Source organism: Gordionus sp. m RMFG-2023, chromosome 1 (genome assembly GCF_954871325.1).
Source record: "Gordionus sp. m RMFG-2023 chromosome 1, tfGorSpeb1-WG-v2, whole genome shotgun sequence".
In the NCBI taxonomy this organism is placed as follows: Eukaryota; Metazoa; Nematomorpha; class Gordioida; order Chordodea; family Parachordodidae; genus Gordionus; species Gordionus sp. m RMFG-2023.
Genome location: NC_088775.1, coordinates 26,325,973 through 26,344,135, shown reverse-complemented (window position 1 = coordinate 26,344,135; position 18,163 = coordinate 26,325,973).

The window sequence follows — 18,163 nt, the reverse complement described above, 5'->3', positions numbered from 1 at the left end:
TAGTGCGTCCGTTCCGATACCTTCAGTCTTAAAAACGGATCCGGCAAATTTTGAAGTCAAAACATTTTGACTTTTTCATCCGGCAAAGTTTATAGAGCGTTATAACGTTACTTATAATTTTTTAAAAATGAAAATCAATATATATATCATTTTAATGCGATTGACTTTTGACGAACGGATCCGTCTCCACTTTGAATGCAGCCTTAGTCAGCCTATAATGATACAAACCTATCAAGAAAACATAAAATAAAATAAAATTAATAAAAATAAAAATGTATCTAGATATACACAAATAACATTTATCTAGATACTTTCATAACTCCGTCACTAGGTCGGCTTAATTTGGATACTTAATTGCTTTTTAATATAGGCTAAAATATTTTTAGGACACCCTATTTTGGTTTGTTTTAAATATGAAAACATTTGTTTTTTTTTAAAAAAAAAGCCTACTTTAAAGCCATGGAAAAATCAATTTTGTTTTGAATGTGTCTTAATTGTTCATTTTGTTTTAGAGGGACAATATTGAATAATATAACATAATTATAGAATAAAAATATTATTTTGTTTAGTATCAAGAAATAAGTATAGTATATAATAAATATTTTTGTAATAAAGTAAATTTCTATGCTCAAATATACATAATTATCAGAGTTGTTAAGAAGCGGCACTACAAGATCAGTGCTCCTGGAGAGCGGCTACACTTTTTCCAAAAACACCTGGAGCGCCCTCTTTTTAGGAGCGGGAACGGGAGCTAGCTCCTTTAAGGGCTGGAGTGGAGGAGCGCGCTCCACCGCTCTTTTAAATTTAATGTATAAATTAAAAAAAAATTTTAAATATTAATAAATCTATTTATTTGTTAATTAAAATTCAATAAAAATGAAATTTATTTTATTAAAAATAATGCAATATTAAATGCTGAGCCGAGTTTTATATTGATTTTTCATCTAATCAGTTAAAATATTAAATATCAAGTTTTTCTTTCTTTTTATATTGAAAATTTCTTGGAAAATCTATTAAGTCATATTAATATTCATTTTATAGATATGATAAAAAATAGTTTTTGATATTATGGATCCAGACATCATAGGAGAACGGAATTGAATTTCCATTTCCATCATACAAAAAATATTTTTCTCTTCTAAAAGAGTTAGATCCTAATGCTCTGATGAAACGAATATTCAAAAATAAATGATTTAGAAGATTTAGAGTTTTGCCAACCTCTTGAGAGTCTCTTATAAACGGTATTAATAAAAGGTTTATAATAAAAAATAAATTATTTATTTAAATAACTTTATTGCAGATTTTCAAATGTTTATAATAATGAAAATATCATTGCAGCTATTATCCATCTGCATTCAAATTAAATTAGAAATGGATAAAAATGCACAAAATATATAACTAAAATACAAATTAATTAATTTTTTAAGAAAACAAATTCCTAATGCAAAAATAACTACTAGTTCACTGGAACTCTGCAATGATTTGGAAGATTTTTTTGGATTCCATGAAATTGATCATCAGGGATAATATATTGAATAAATATTTTTTAAATAATGATATCAAAATTACTAATTTTGATAAATTTCCATAAAAAATATTTTTATAAAATACAATACCCCGCTTCTCTAGTGCTCCTGTTGAGCGCTTGCTTAGTATTGCTAAGAAAATTTTAGGAGAGAAACGTGGATGTTTGTTAGATTTAAATTTAGAAAATTTATTACTTTTAAAGCTATCAAAAGATTATAATATTTTGATATATCATTTAATATAAATAAAATTTTGTTTCGTGTACTTTCTAAAAAAAATGAAAATCAAAGGAGCGGCTATTGGCACTCCATTACTTCTAGCAGGAGCTAGCTCCTTTTAAAAATTTAGTAGCGGGAGAGGGAGCTAGCTCCTTTGAGAAGGTAGGAGCGGGAGCTAGCTACTATTTAAAAGGAGCGTTAACAACTCTGATAATTTTGCTTATTTTAATATAAAAGTTACATTACCTTATCCTGATATAAGGTATAATAAGTAATTTAACTACCAATCTCATTTATTTAACTTATAATATATACATAAGAACATATTATTCTAATAGCTACTAGTTTAGTACAACTGATATTTCCTAGTAATCAGAGTTATTGTGTTCTTATCTTGTTAGTAAATTTTTTCTTTTTAAAAATGATTTTGATAAAAAATATTAAAATAATACAGTAACTGTATAATTTTTAAATATAATTAGTGTTGTTAATGTTAGTTAGATTTATTGGAGATATAATTTTGTAAAAAATTATTACTAGTTATTGTTGAATTTGATAAAATGCGCAGACACTATAACTAATTGCATTTTTTTAAAATATATAAAGAACGAATGAACTTTTTACTTTTCAAGTTACTTATTAAATATATTTCTTAAAAAAATCAATTATATACACTTCAATTTATTTTTAGATTAAAAAGAGCATCTTTTAGTTAAGGTCTAATAAAATTTATTAGATATACAATTAAAATTAATATTATTTGTTATTTATACATATTTTCGGTACAAATAAATATTTTCGTTTAGATGCTCTATTGTTGGAAAAGAGTCGCAAAGACGCTTTACCGACGTGACATGTCCATCCCAATTGTAACTTCTCCATCCCAATTATTTTTTTATTAAAATATTTTCTTAATAATATTCTTAAATCTAATTTATAATATCATCCGATTTTTATTGTAAATTGAAAAAAGATATATTTTAAACATAATCAACTTAATGGCCATGCCAGATAGGTCTTGTTAATAAGGTTAATAGATATCAAATAAAAACCGAGCATTACTAAATACTAAAATAAATTTATATTTCTAGCTCACACTATTATATCTGTAATTTGTTATATTTTTGTTTATAATAACTAATACTCTCAATTATCCAATTTACTCTCAGTGGCGCATTTATCTTACTAGAAGAAATAATTTTCATGAAACCGTTACCGTTATATATCTATGCTATAGCTATGCTGATTCACAAGAAAGATCTCAAATAAATGAGAATCGACATGATAAAGAATGGTTTCAAAATTCATTTAATGATATATTAAATGATGACATAAAATTCTATATATGAGGATATATTTCAATCTATAATTTTATTCTAAATATATTACACCATTTATGTAACATAAATTTATAAGACATATAATATGCAATCAAGAAAAACTGGCTATTACTCTATGGCATACTTGCATGTTTGCTAATAATTTTAAGTAAAATATTTACCTCATATTCTATATTGATATGTACAATCGTTATTTAGAAAATAAAGACATGCTTAAAATCTTAATCTCTTCCTACTTTTTTAGATATTAAGTAATAAGTCGACCTAGGACAGGGCCTTTATGCTTAAAACGTGTTTTAAAATAATTCCCCATTATCACCGTTTAAACGTAATAATACAATAAAATACCTTAATTTTTTAGGCATCCCTATAAAACCCATGATGATCCTGGATAGTTTCTGATTCCTTAAAAATTACGACATAATTAATATTTATTATAATTATATTATATTATATGAATAACAATGACATTAATATAGATTAGAAAGAAAAAACACTTTTTAATAACTCTTTTTTTAAATATAGAATAGTGACAACGTCTAGAAAGGAATAGATAAAAAACATTATTTCTTAACATGATTTAAAACAAATTACACTGTTTCCATTTATCATTGTAAATTTTATTTACCAATTTCCGAAACCTCACATTAAACGCCAGGTTAAGATAAAAGGGCCATGTTATATATTGAATCTCGTTCAGGTTAGATAACCATTTATCACATTTCTCCTGTCATTATCAGCAATTATTTTGCTTCTCGTTACAGTTATGGTCATCGAGGGTTTGTTTGCTCTTAGGTCAACAATATTTTCGATAATCTTTGAATGATCCCGCTCAACTGTTTTACAGGAAGTAAATTTTGAGGGTTCATGATTAACTCCACCTACCAAGTTTTTGCGGTGGTATAGAATTTTACTTAAGTTACTACCGTGTGATAATACTACATCCTTATCAATATCGGTGCTACACAAATTACTTATTGTAGGTTTGAACGATACATCATTATTGTTGCTGTTAGTGTCATTCGGAACCTTTATGGGGCATTTATTTTGCAGACCAATTTTTTTAAATTTTCTAGCGATAACGATATTCATATATAACATGAGTGAAAATGGACAGATTGTGGTGATGAATTCCCGAAAGAATTGATACCAAGACCAAGTAAGAGTCCTTAAAATTGGTGAGTTGCTGTAAACAGTTTCGTATAAGATTCTAGTGGAATGTACATTACTTAAAATTTTGCTTAAATGTAATTTATGTGGACCGTTGAGGAACACTCTAAATGAGTTAAATGGTATTGAGTGATTTATCCATTGGCTATCTGACATCTGAACTTGGCATATTTTAAATTCCTTCATGGAAAACCAGAAGGTAGAGGGGGCGTAGAACATGAAACATAAAAGGTAACATGAGAAAACGATAAAATATACATTCTTCAACGTGAATAATGATTTATAACGGAAAGGTCTGATTACTGCTATATACCTGTCCAAACAGATTACGACAGATATTAAAAAGCTTGAATTGTTCATGGTTTTAATGATTGGAAAATGAAAATTGGATATGTATATGTTCCAAGCCCTACTTGTACACCATCTATTTAGATGAATTCTTCAGAGGCAGTTTAGAAAGGCCACATAAATGAAAATAGAGCCGCTAGTAGATTGGAGGTAAAAAGGGACTGTAAAAGCGATCTTTGTGGTAATTGGTTATGATAACTATTTGATGCGATATAGAGTCCAGCACTATTACCTATGATCCCCAAAAAAATTAATACAGGGGCAAAAAAACAAAACATAGTCTCCTCGAATTCTCCAATCCTTTTAATATCTGACAGTTGGACACAGTCTGTCCCATTGAGTCCCTCCCATGCATTAGAGTGCATTTCAAGAATGCATACAGAATTTTTAGAATGGTCCTCTTTTTAAAAAAATTTGCCAACAATATATAAATGTGTTTTGTTGTCTTAATTTAAATGATTAATTTTATTTAATTTAAAATGATAATTGTTATACTTTTATTCTGAAATTGAAATCTATCATCAAATTTTAAATCATATTGAATTTAAATTTAAAAATAATAAAACTATAATAAAAAATATTATACTTTTTTTATAATTTATATTTTAACACCTTTAAAGAAATGTAATATGTATTTAGTAGGTAATTATATTTATTAATTTTGTAATTTTTCTTACGTAGTATTATTAAAAAGCCCGATTTAAGTCGATTTTTAAAAACGGCACGATTAAGATCTTAGCCAATATAATATTATGTAAGCCTCGAGATTTAGCAAATAGATGTCCATTTCTGCCAGCTAAGAGAAAAATCTCCAGGCTTACATAATATTATTTTGGTTATAACCTTAATCGGGTCGTTTTTTAAAATTGACCCGAAGCGGGCTTTTTAACAACACTATTCTTATGCAGTTTTATACAATTTTATTCATTGACTAGACTGGCCATAAAATAAACTTCTTTATTCGTATAGAGTTCCAAATTCTTTTACGATATAAATATGATCCTAAATTTCTTTATTTTTCCTAATTAGTTGCTACCAATAAATATTAGAATCGAATTTGAATATTTTTGATTCTGTATTTGAATCTAATTTTTATTCTATTTTTCAATTGATATTATTCTTATTCGAATAATTTCAATTTCATATTTACGAATATTATCTGAATAGTAAAAAATATAATATTATTTAATTTTTTATCTTTTTGAAGATGAAAACGATTCCAGATCTCTAAAATCGAGCAATTTGTCATTTGTCTCGATAAATAGGTGGCAGAAAGGTTTGGACATTTATTAACGAAATCTCAAGGCTTTCTTAATATTTTTGGTAAAATCTTAGTTAAAAATCTGCGAAATGGAGCCTTTTAACAAAACTTGTCCCGCAACATAGAAATTTATGTATTCAGAAAATCGGTTTATAACATCGAATCTATCAACTTCATTTTTAAAATTAAATCCGCAATATCTTGGGTGCAGGGTAAGTACGTCTTGGCAACAACAAAAAAGTCAGTTTTATTTTATAAATTGTTTGATCTCTTTAATTTCGTTCCGTAAGAGATCTCCCTGATTTAAATAAACCCTTGAGGAACGTCGGATAGATTTGATTTATTCGCTTCCACTACCTCTATTTTCGTAGAAATGACTTTATAAAATTGTATAATGTTCAAGATCATTTAAAATACTTTATCCAGAAGATTAAGACTCTATTATCTCTTTTATAAATATGGAGTATATTGCCGCAAAATAATTTTTTAACACATTAATTATCAAAACTATATTGCCCAAAGAGTTAGGTGGGCTATGCAACTCTAAAGAAACCTATTTTTATCTTTAAATAGTTGTTTTTCTTTATGTGTGTAAAAGAATGTTGAATTTTACATATTTTATAATAATTAGGGCTTTTGCTACTTAAATTGGCAATATTTTATTTGCTAGATCCTTAAATTAAGTCTATGAGGTGCAAACCCAAAGTTCGATATGGATATTTATTTTTCACAATTGTCCAAGTTTTCTACATTATTTGCATTATTTATTATGAATTTTCGTGTTTCCTATTTATTCAATTACTTTAATAATTTCACTATATATATTTTCCCGTATGTATATTGGTCCCTGTTTTAATTAATTTATAGAAAATGGGAGTTGGGATTGCTATGATAAAATTTATAATACATTCCAATATTATATTTGCCCACCATTCAATAAGGGTCAAATTTTTATTTTTATCTTATCCTTCGATTACTATATTTTTAATCCTTTTATTTTCACTTTTTACTAAATAAATATCTTGAGAGCTTTTTAAATGGTTTTTAAGAATTGAAATAATTTCTTCCAAATACACGTTGCATTATGGAAAATAAACAATCTAACATAAAAATGGCTGTTGCCAAATTATCAATAAATTTCATTAATTTATTTATACAAAAATTTATATCATTTTCAATCAAATTCTTTATTAAAAATAGAATATCGCATTAATATTGTAATTAACCGAGTTCAAAATCACTAATCTATATTATTCATTTTTAAATTTTATTACCATGTCTCTTCCTAAAAATATTTACAAGGTCCAAATAAGTATAAGAGATTTCTTTATAAAAAGAAAGTAGACATATAGTTTGTAATCCTCTATTATATATAATTGTTTATAAAATATTAGGTAAAATGTCACTTTTACAGACGTATTTGACAGTTATATAATATATTACAGTTTATATTTTAATAAATTTTACGAATAAATGCTTTTGAAAATAAATATAAGTAATATTTGCATCTATTTATTTAAGAAATATATTATTATTCATCTCACAATGGATATTATTCTTATTAAATATCTTTTTTTCCTTCTCTTTTTATTATGTATTTTTAGGAAAGTTATTTTTTTCTTCTTTGAAAACAATTTTGATTAAAATTTTTAATTTTTCAAATACATTAATATTTTGATATTATTACAAACTACAATTATTTTAAGACATAATATAGCAACTAGTGGTGGTGCGACAATAATATATAAAATCTTAATTGCTTTCATCATTGGTCCTTATTTTATAGTTTTAAAATGTTTCATTTCTAACATGGCATCCTTGCCGTGTATAACCCAAGGCTTCAATATATTTGCATAATTATTTCTTCTAAATATTTTTAGTGTTTTTGTTTTATCATTTTATATAACGTAATAAATTCTGATATGAGTTTACATCGTGAGTGTCATGGCTATGACTGCAAATTAATCAATTTCTATTATTTGTGTGGCAATTTAATTTAAGATTATTACTCCTGCTGCTGAGAGCATATGATTGCATAATTTAAATGAGCAATAACTGTCTAGTCCAGTGGCGTAGCCAGGATTTATCCATGGATGGGGGGGGGGTTAAAAAATTTTGGGGGGGCTTCGCCCCCAAACCCTATTTTTAAATTTTGCTAATATTATGTGCTTTATTAGTGTCAAATCACTATTAGTGTTGTCAGGCGCGTACGCAGGAATTTGGTATGGGGGGGGGGGATTAAAAAATTTTTAAAGAAATATTATTATTAATTAAAAATACTAAGCATAAATTTATTAGGATTAATAACTTTTCTATTACACAATTTTAAACTAATGTGAATTAAAAAAATTATATATATAAACCGGCATTGAAAAACTATAAAATAAATGTGAATTATAAAATATAAAGTGCAGGCGCGTACGCAGGAATTTGGTCTGGGGGGGGGATAATAAATTTTTTTAAGAAATATTATTGTTAATTAAAAATACTAAGCATAAATTTATTAGGATTAATAACTTTTCTAATACACAATTTTAAACTAATGTGAATTAAAAAAATTATATATATAAACCGGCATTTAAAAACTATAAAATAAATGTGAATTATAAAATATAAAGTACGATATGAATCACTTAAATGACCCAAAATTGAAATTTGAATTTTTTGAGCTTTTAAAATATATAAAGTATAAAAAATTTAAATGTTGGAAATATAAATTAATACACAAAAAGTTTCTTAGGAATAATTGTATTTTGTATGTTTTGAGCTAATTTTTCAATTATCAATCCTTGCTTGGCGTTAAATGTCTATGAATATTCAAAAGATCCAAATCATTCAATCTACTTTCAGATGTTGTATTTCATAGGTATGTTTTTCACAGACTTGCAGGCCCGGCCCCCGAGCCTGACCGTATTTTAATTTTTTTTTAATATACCCGGGCCGGGCCCGGAATTTTTTTTTTTAAAAAACACCGGGGCTGGGCCAAATTTTTTTTTAAAAAACCGGGGCTGGGCCAAATTTTTTTAGAAAAAATATCCGGGCCGAGCTGTATATTTTAAAACCAAATATTTGAAATCGCCATTATTAGCTATAAAAATAAAAAATAAATATAATTTATTTTAAAAAAATTCGGGCCGGGACAGCCGGGCCTGAAAATTTTTTTAAAAAAACCGGGCCGGAAAAAATTTTTTAAAAAAAAATCTGGGCCGTGTCTTGCAAATGGTACCTCTGCAAAGCTCTGTTATTCTTCTTAAAATGAATGTTCTCTCATTAGTTTACTAAAGAGCTGCTAATATATATAACCATTTTAATAATTGGGAGTATAATCTAAAATGTGTTTGAAATAAAAAGCATTGTGATATTTCAGTAATAACATTAATAATCGGCTATTCTAACTCCATAATAGCTGTTACTGTGGCGGAGACTCGATCTCGTTGGACAAGCTTGCAATTTCTTTCTCCCTGTTGGACAAGCTTGCAATTATTCTTCCTGTTAGACAAGGAGTTTCAGAGATAATTATTATTTGACTAGAAATTTAGATAAATATTTCGCCACTAAAATTTGAAAATAATAGGTAAATTACGCCAAGGAAAACTTGAAATCGAAATTGATTGATAAATAACTTAGTAGATGAATGTGATAAATAAATGTAATTAAATATATATATATATGAGATAGGAATAAATATTAACAAATATAAATTATAATATTTTTGAAAAATATAATCCGGCATCTGCAATTTTTGGCTATGGAGGGGGGGGGGGGATTTGTCCCCCTGCCTCTCCCACTGCGTACGCCAATGATAAAGTGAATATAACCCACGATATGAATCACTTAAATGATCCAAAATTGAAATTTGAATTTTTTGAGCTTTTTAAATATATAAAGTATAAAAAATTTAAATGTTGGAAATAAATTAATACACAAAAAGTTTCTTAGGAATAATTGTATTTTGTTTGTTTTGAGCTAATTTTTCAATTATCTATCCTTGCTTGGCGCTAAATGCCTATGAATATTCAAAAGATACAAATCAATTAATCTACTTTCAGATGTTGTATTTCATAGGTATGTTTTTCACAGACTTGCAGGCCTGGCCCCAGAGCCGGACCGTGTTTTAATTTTTTTAAATATACCCGAGCCGGGTTCGTAATTTTTTTTAAAAAAAACACCCGGGCTGATCCTGAAAATTTTTTTAGAAAAAATATCCGGGCCGAGCTGTATATTTTAAAACCAAATATTTGAAATCGCCATTATTAGCAATAAAAATCAAAAATTAATATAATTTATTTTAAAAAAATTCGGGCCGAGTCTGAAAATTTTATTTTCAAAAAAGCCGGGCCTGGACTGAAAATTTTTTTAAAAAAGCCCGGGCCAGAAAAAATTTTTAAAAAAAAATCTGGGCCGTGTCCTGCAAATGGTACCTCTGCAAGGCTCTGTTATTCTTCTTATAAAAGAGAATGTTCTCTCATTAGTTTACTAAATAGCTGCTAATATATATTATATGTAACCATTTTAATACATTGGGAGTATAATCTAAAATGTGTTTGAAATAAAAAGCATCCATAGCATTTTTTGGGACTGTATCAACCATAGTTATTCAGCTAATAAGGCATCATAAGATATTTTAACATCTTCATGATAAAAATCTAACAAATATTTATATTTTTTGTCTATCACCATATGAAAAAGGTTGGGAGAGGGGACATTTGTTTTATAATACTCTTCTACTGATCCTATATTAATGTTTTGACGATGAGCTTGCTTGCTGCAAGTCGAGGGGGACAAATATTAAACACGTATAGTTCTGCTTTTGACTCATCAAAAACATATAAAATATGAAATTCTTCAACAACATTAGCTCTAATTTCCTTGAGTTCTAATAAAATGCTCTCCCTATTCTCATCTTCTTAATCAAGTCAATGTTATGTTTATGAAAAGTATTACATAAAATAGTTGTATAATTAAATAATACATTCTAATGAGAAAAAAAAATTGGAATAAGTATTGAATCCAATAATTTTCTTGCTTCTGAGGAAATATTTCTTTCAAGCCATTGTGATATTCCAGTAATAGCATTAATAATCGGCTCTTCTAACTCCATAATAGCTGTTACTGCTTGATGGCGGAGACTCGATCTCGTTGGACAAGCTTGCAATTTCTTTCTCGCTGTTGGACAAGTTTCAGAAATAATTATTATTTGACAAGAAATTTAGATCAATATTACGCCACTAAAAAAATAATAGGTAAATTACGCCAAGGAAAACTTGAAATCGAAATTGATTGATAAAATAACTTAGTAGATGAATGTGAAATAAATGTAATTAAATATGGAATAAATATTAACAAATATAAATTAATATTAACAATAATATTTTTGAAAAATATAATCCGGCATCTGCATTTTTTGGCTTTGGGGGGGGGGGGGGGGGGGTTGTCCCCATGCACCCCCCCCCGCTGCGTACGCCAATGAGTGTTGTTAAACGGCTCTTTTTGAGCTGATTTTTTAAAACTACTAACTCAATATTTCATCCTGAATAATATTAAGCAAATCTGAAGATTTTGTTTGTAGAAGGGACAAAGGTTTGAACATCTATTAGCATAATCCTAAGGCTGTGGCAATATTATTCTGTCTAAAATATTGAGTTAGCAGTTTTTAAAAATCGGCTCAAAACGAACCGTTTAACAACACTACACTATAGTAGCCAGCAAGAATATTAGTAACAGAATTTTGGCCAAATTTATGATTAATAAGCGGCTGGAAACATTCTAAAAATTTTATCAATGTTTAATAAATTGTAAATTAATCCATTCAGTGTAGAAAGAAGAAAAAAATTTGTCCCCCATATTTTCCATTTTTTATGATCACTCAATATATTTTATTGAGTGTTAAAAAAAATTATTACAATTAAATTTTAGAGAATTTCATTATAGATTTTATTTTGTTAAAATACTATAGTATAAATAACATCCCTTATTTATTTTAATGATAAAATACAATAAAATAAATTTCAAAATGTAGAAATTTTATACAGATTATTATATTAAAAATTTATTGTATATAACTATATTTAAAAAATATAATTCAATAAAATATAAGTAATTCTTGCACGGTATTTAAAAAAATATATAATTTAACAATTATAATTAATACAAATGAATCAAAATATAAATAATTCATATTGCAAATGCAATACTTTTATTAAAAATAGGCAGAGAATCTAAAGTGCAATTACACATGGAAAGGGCCTGCAAAACATTTTTTGGTCTCAAAGAGTATTCTATTTTATCAAGATTTTTATACCAAAATAAGACATCACAAAGTAACTTATCATGTGATCCTGATAAATCATCAGAATAAAATGAGATTTTCTTAATATCCTCTCGTGTTTCAAGTGTAATCAACAATTCAGACTCAACTGGCAGAAGAAAATAAAAGCTTTTTAAAATAATTGCGACTAAAAAATCTTTCATTTATAATTGAAATAAAAATGTATCAATAAAGGGAAATAAAATATTTATTTTATAAAAATACTCAATCGTAGATGCATCAATATTTAAGCGATTGGACTGTCTAAAAACTACTCTAGGTTTAAAAATTCCAATCCTAAACATATTAGCGATCTCCTTTACTTTCTCATATATTTCATAAAATTTTCACCCACATTATCTCTGATATTTGTTAATATTTCAAGCATTATCCTTTGCCCTATTCATAACCTCCCTTAAATCCAAATCAATTTTTTGTAGCATTTTGCTAAAATCATATGTATAATTTAATAAAAAATATACACATTGAATATATTAAAAATGTGGCTTAGTCTGCAAAAGATTTTCAGCATTCATGGAATCTTTTACTTTGCTTGATATGTAGGATTCGAGCGCTGCAAAAATAACTTCATATAATTCGATCAAAAGTCTCACTGATTGTTGTCTTTCAATAAATAGTTGGGCAAAATCTTTTTAGTTTTTTTTTGATTACTTGAATCAATATCATAAACATTAGGTTAAAAGGCTGCCTCTTCTTGGTGATGTAAAAAGTCACAAACCGACGATATTGTTTCTATACTTTGAAAAATATATATTAAAATTATTTAAAGATATCTATAATACATAATAAAATCCAATTAAATTAAAATATTTCAAGTCAACTGTTCCGGATGTCTCGAATTTGGCATGCCTCATATATCATCAAATTCAAGCAGTGTGAACTACAGTAAACATATAGAGCTGTGCTACAAAGCTCTCTAATTCTTGTCTGTACCCCTTTAACGTGACCACTCATCGAGGGAGCTTCATCATATCCTTGGCCTCTCATTAGATTTAAATCTAGGTCTTGAATGGATGCTAAATTTTTTGGCTAACGTCTTTGATTTAGTGTCATGTAAGTCAATAAATGGAACAAAGTGTTCCTTCATTTTGAAATCACCTAATTCCATATCAATATACCCTAGTGCTATGGATAATTGTTCTATGTTACTAACATCCGAGGTCTCATCCGCCAAAACACTAAAAAATGGTGATGTTTTCACTATTGAAGAAATTTCTTTCAATATGAACCTATTGCATATGGCTATTATTTTATTTTGAATACTTGGACTAAGGTAGGATAGGTGGCATTTTTAGCAGAGCTTTCAAAAAGCTTTAATAGTTATCATTATTATTACATAAAAGTTTCAACAATTCCTAGAAATTCCCTTCATTATGAGAAGAGTATGTAAGTGTGAATGGGTCAGCAGATATTCTATGAGCTCTTAATGCTAAGCCCTGCCACCCTAATTAAATGATTGCATCAATTATTATAATTATGTTTGCTCTGTTGGTTATAACAATATCAAATTTTTTTTATATTTAATACATTAGATATTGATATCTTTTGATTCATAGAGATGGCTTTTAAAGCATCCTATATCTCACAAGAATTGAGATGGTAAATATTTTAGTTCATATAATTTTTAATATATATTTTTAAACCATGTGATCATTTAAAATTGAAAATTCTTATTTGTTTTATTTAAATATATTTCATTTTGATATCGTATATAAATTTATTTATAAATTGAAACCGTTTTTTAAATAAAATTATTCGCAATAAGAAAAAAATTAAAAAAAAAAATTTCTAAAAAATTTAAAAAAAAAATTTCTACAAATTTTTTTTTTAAATTTAAAAAAAATTTTTTGACCCCTTCCCCTTAAGTTAATCTTTTAGAAATTTAATATCTCACAATAATTTTCTCAATTACTTAAGCTTCCATCATGTCATCTAAGAGGAAGCTCTAACTACCATATAGTTTTATGATTTGGATAGTTTATTTAGAGTAATATGAATTTGGTGTAAAAAGTTAACTCGTGAAAGTTAATTTTAATTACATTTATTATGGGTTATATGTATAACCCACTTCTGGAAATATAATTTCTATTAATTTTTATTTTTTTTGACATTATCTACTTTTAAAAATGTGATATATTGGAAATGAAAAAAATGGCAAAAAGATCCAGAATTCAATAAAGATGAGATGACATGGATAAAGTAATTTTTTAAAAAAGAATATTATATGGCTAAAAATAATAAAAGTAAATAATCACAAATCAGAAAAAAATAAATAAGAAAGTTGGAAAAAGATGACTAGAATAGATTAAAAACATAAAAATAAGGAGATCGCAAAAGGTTAGAACTTATTTTAGAAAGAAACGTTATAATTTTAAAAAATTTCTTATCATGTGGGACTTGTCATTTTTTATTACACCTTTTCTTTTTTGACCGAGAATTTTCTTTGATCGAATTTCTAGATTTGACTTTTTCCTTTTTTGAATAAGAAATAAGTAAATAACAAAATCTTGTTCCTTTTAGCGTAAGAATTATTTTTTAAAAGAGGTAAAAACATTCGAATATTTTTTTCAACACAATTAAATTTTTTACCAAGATGATGGCACATTATTTCTAAACAATCGAATATTAAACTAAATAAATAAAATTATTAAAGATAAAATATTTTATAATTTCTAATCGAACAAATAATATTCAAAAATTAAATAATCATTATAAATAATTGGTTTTAAAAAAACAACGCTTTGTTTTCTACAAATCCCTAAAATTATGTACATAATAAAAGTAAGGTAATGATGTATAGTGTTGAGCGTTGATTATTTTATCTATATTAAAATATTAGATAACGTCGTAAAATAAATTGTTTTTGAGTAGCATCTGTGACCTAGTCTGATTATTTTAATTTGCAAAAAAGTAGTATTTATATAATTAGTTATTATATAATAGAGGTGGGCGCGGGCCTAATTTTTTATTCACGGCCCTCCTACTCACGGTGACAATAAACAAATTCACGCTTACCACTAAAAAATTTTCGTTCCTACCCGCCCGCTCACGAAAAGCAATATTTTGATTCACGCTCGTCACGCCCGAAAATTCACGGTATTTTTAAAATTTTTCAAAACTATTGCTATAATTTTACACTTTTTTGAATTTATTCTATTTATTTCTCTAATTTCATAATCCTTATTAATAACAAAAAATAAATACAATCTATAAATCGACATTTATTTAGAAAAAGAAGAATGTCCATTTTTTTTTATTTCAATTGTGTACGCCTTTCCTCTAATAAGAGATTGGCTACAGAAAATAACCTTTCACTAGAAGCCGAACTTGTAGAAGCTGACAAAATTTTACTCGCTAATTTTCTCAAAAAAGAAAATGAATATTTCTGCTTACAAAACTTCAAAATATTGTCTAGTTATTTATCTTATATGGATGCTTCGTCAGAATCATCTAGAAATTCTCTAAATTTTTCATTTAGAATATACGGTCTTTATAATTATAGGATGAATTAGGAAAGTTATAAATGATAGTTGGTATTGACTATTTAGAATATACGGTTTTATAAGATTAGGATAAGTTATAAAAGCTATAAATGATAGTTGGCATCGACTTATGCATATCATCTAATTTTATATCATTTAGCATTTTGAAAATTGTTTTATATATATCATCCTTTTCTTCTTCTATTAAAAACTTAAGTCTTTTGAAATTCGGATCTAGAATTAAGCATACCTTATGTAATGGCTGCATAATAAATCTTACTTTTAAAAGAAATCTTGTTCTGTATTTTAAGGTTGTGATTATTATTGTATCACGTACAGAAGGTTAACAAAATTTTACTAATTTTTGTTTCCATAGAAAAACTTTATTTATTGTGGGATGAGAATCTCTCAGATTATCCGAGCATTCTTTAAATATTGACAAAAATTTATCTAACTCGCGTATGATGCTGATATAAATTGTGACGAATCTATTTAATTCTTGCTTGCTAGACAAGTGCCCCTGTATTTCAGAATATGATTTTAAGGAACATCTCGTTATTACATCTTGTTTAAGAGTGTGGCTTAGTTTGCTATTAGCTGTAGATTGTTTGAAATATTGTACTATTTTTCTTACACCATTTATATTTAAGGCTATTTCAGTTAAACAATTGTCAAAAATATAATGCATATATTATTTAGTATATGGCATATACATGCTAGCGTTTCGTCATCTTTAAATGCACATACAATATAATTATAAAATTGCAAATTTATATTTATAAAAAAAAACAATTTTAAAAATTAAAATTTCCGTGATTCACAGGAAATTTATGTTTACGCCCGGGGAAAATTTTGGAAAGGCCCGTCACGCCTTAGAATTTAAAATTTATTCACACTCACGCCGTGACATGATGGGTCACGCGTAATTTCACGGCCCGCGCCCACCTCTATTATATAATAATTAATGTTCTATAGGGTTTTAAAGATTATTTTTTCATATAACCTTATTCGATTTGTATTTGATATCGCTTCTTTTGGAAATTGGACCAAATTTGTCACATTTATAAATTCATGCAATGATTAATCGAAACCATGAATTGGATAATTGGTAAACGACCAAAAGGGAACAATAAATAATTTTGAAATTTCTTATTGCACCGATTGACTCATTACTATTGTAAAATATTAAAATTGCGTTAAAAAAAATTAGATCGAAATATTTCGCATTTTAACTAAGCTCTTAATGAACGCTCAAGGATAATAAAAATTCCCGAAATATTTTAAAATTAATGTTCGAATCGAACCGAGTGCAAAAAAGTATATGTACTAGGATAGATTCAACCAGGGCTATATAACAAAAAGTAATATATAAGGGAATTACTTAGTAAAGTTTCAGTTTTAAAATTTAGGATGTCAAAACATAGCAAGCATGTAGAGGCAAAAACAGAATCTTGCTAACATAGATAATAAATGTTTCAATTGTAAGTTTATTAAAAGAAGTTTATAATAATCAAATTCTATGAAAAATTAAAGTTAATAAATTATATAATCTCAAGGACATAATTTTATATAAAAAAAATTAAAAATATTTGATAGTTATATTTAATAATTCTCAACAATTTGAAAACTATTTACTTTTTAAAAATGTGGTTTGAAAAAACTAGAAAATATTAGTTTGGATATGTTTCTATTAATAAAAGTATTTCAATTCAAACTTCTTAAATTTAAATATTTAGCAAGTTTTTCAACAATTCATTTACACACATAGGATTATTATTTTAATATTATTGTATAGCAGGGCCGTAGCCACGGGGAAGGGGGGGGGCCCAGGAAAAATTTTTTTGGCCCCCAAAAATTTGGTTCCCAGAAAAAATCTTTGACCCCCAAAAGTGGCCCCCAAAAATTTTTCTGGCCTCCCCCCCCCCAAATTTGAAATTTTTTTTAGAATTGATTATTTTTATATTTTTAATATAAATTTTGAATATTTATTCAAAATATTTAAAAACATGTCTATTTAGAATTGATTATTTTTATATTATTAAAATAAATTTTGAATATTTATTCTACAAACATGTCTAGTTTGTAAATTTTTTTCTATCCTGTTTTATTTTTATTTTTACCAATATTAAATTATCATTCATTCATTTTTTTTCATTTGTTTTTGTTGTGTATAACATTCTCTATATGTATCATATTTATATTATGACTAGTAGATAGCCCGTCAAAAATAACGGGGAATGAGAATTTTCTTCGTACTTTTATGCTAGATGTTACCTGTTATTTGAAAATAATATCCACTTTTTATTCTTTTCATCTCCTGCCCCCTTCAGGCCGGGTTCAATCCATTAAAACTAAGTGTAAATACTATTGTTTGAGTAAGAATAAATTTAAAGCTTTTACTTGATAATACCAATATTATTTATTAAATATTACTGATCACTTATACCTAATATTTAATATTAAAAAAAATTCCCAGGCAAAGTAAAAAG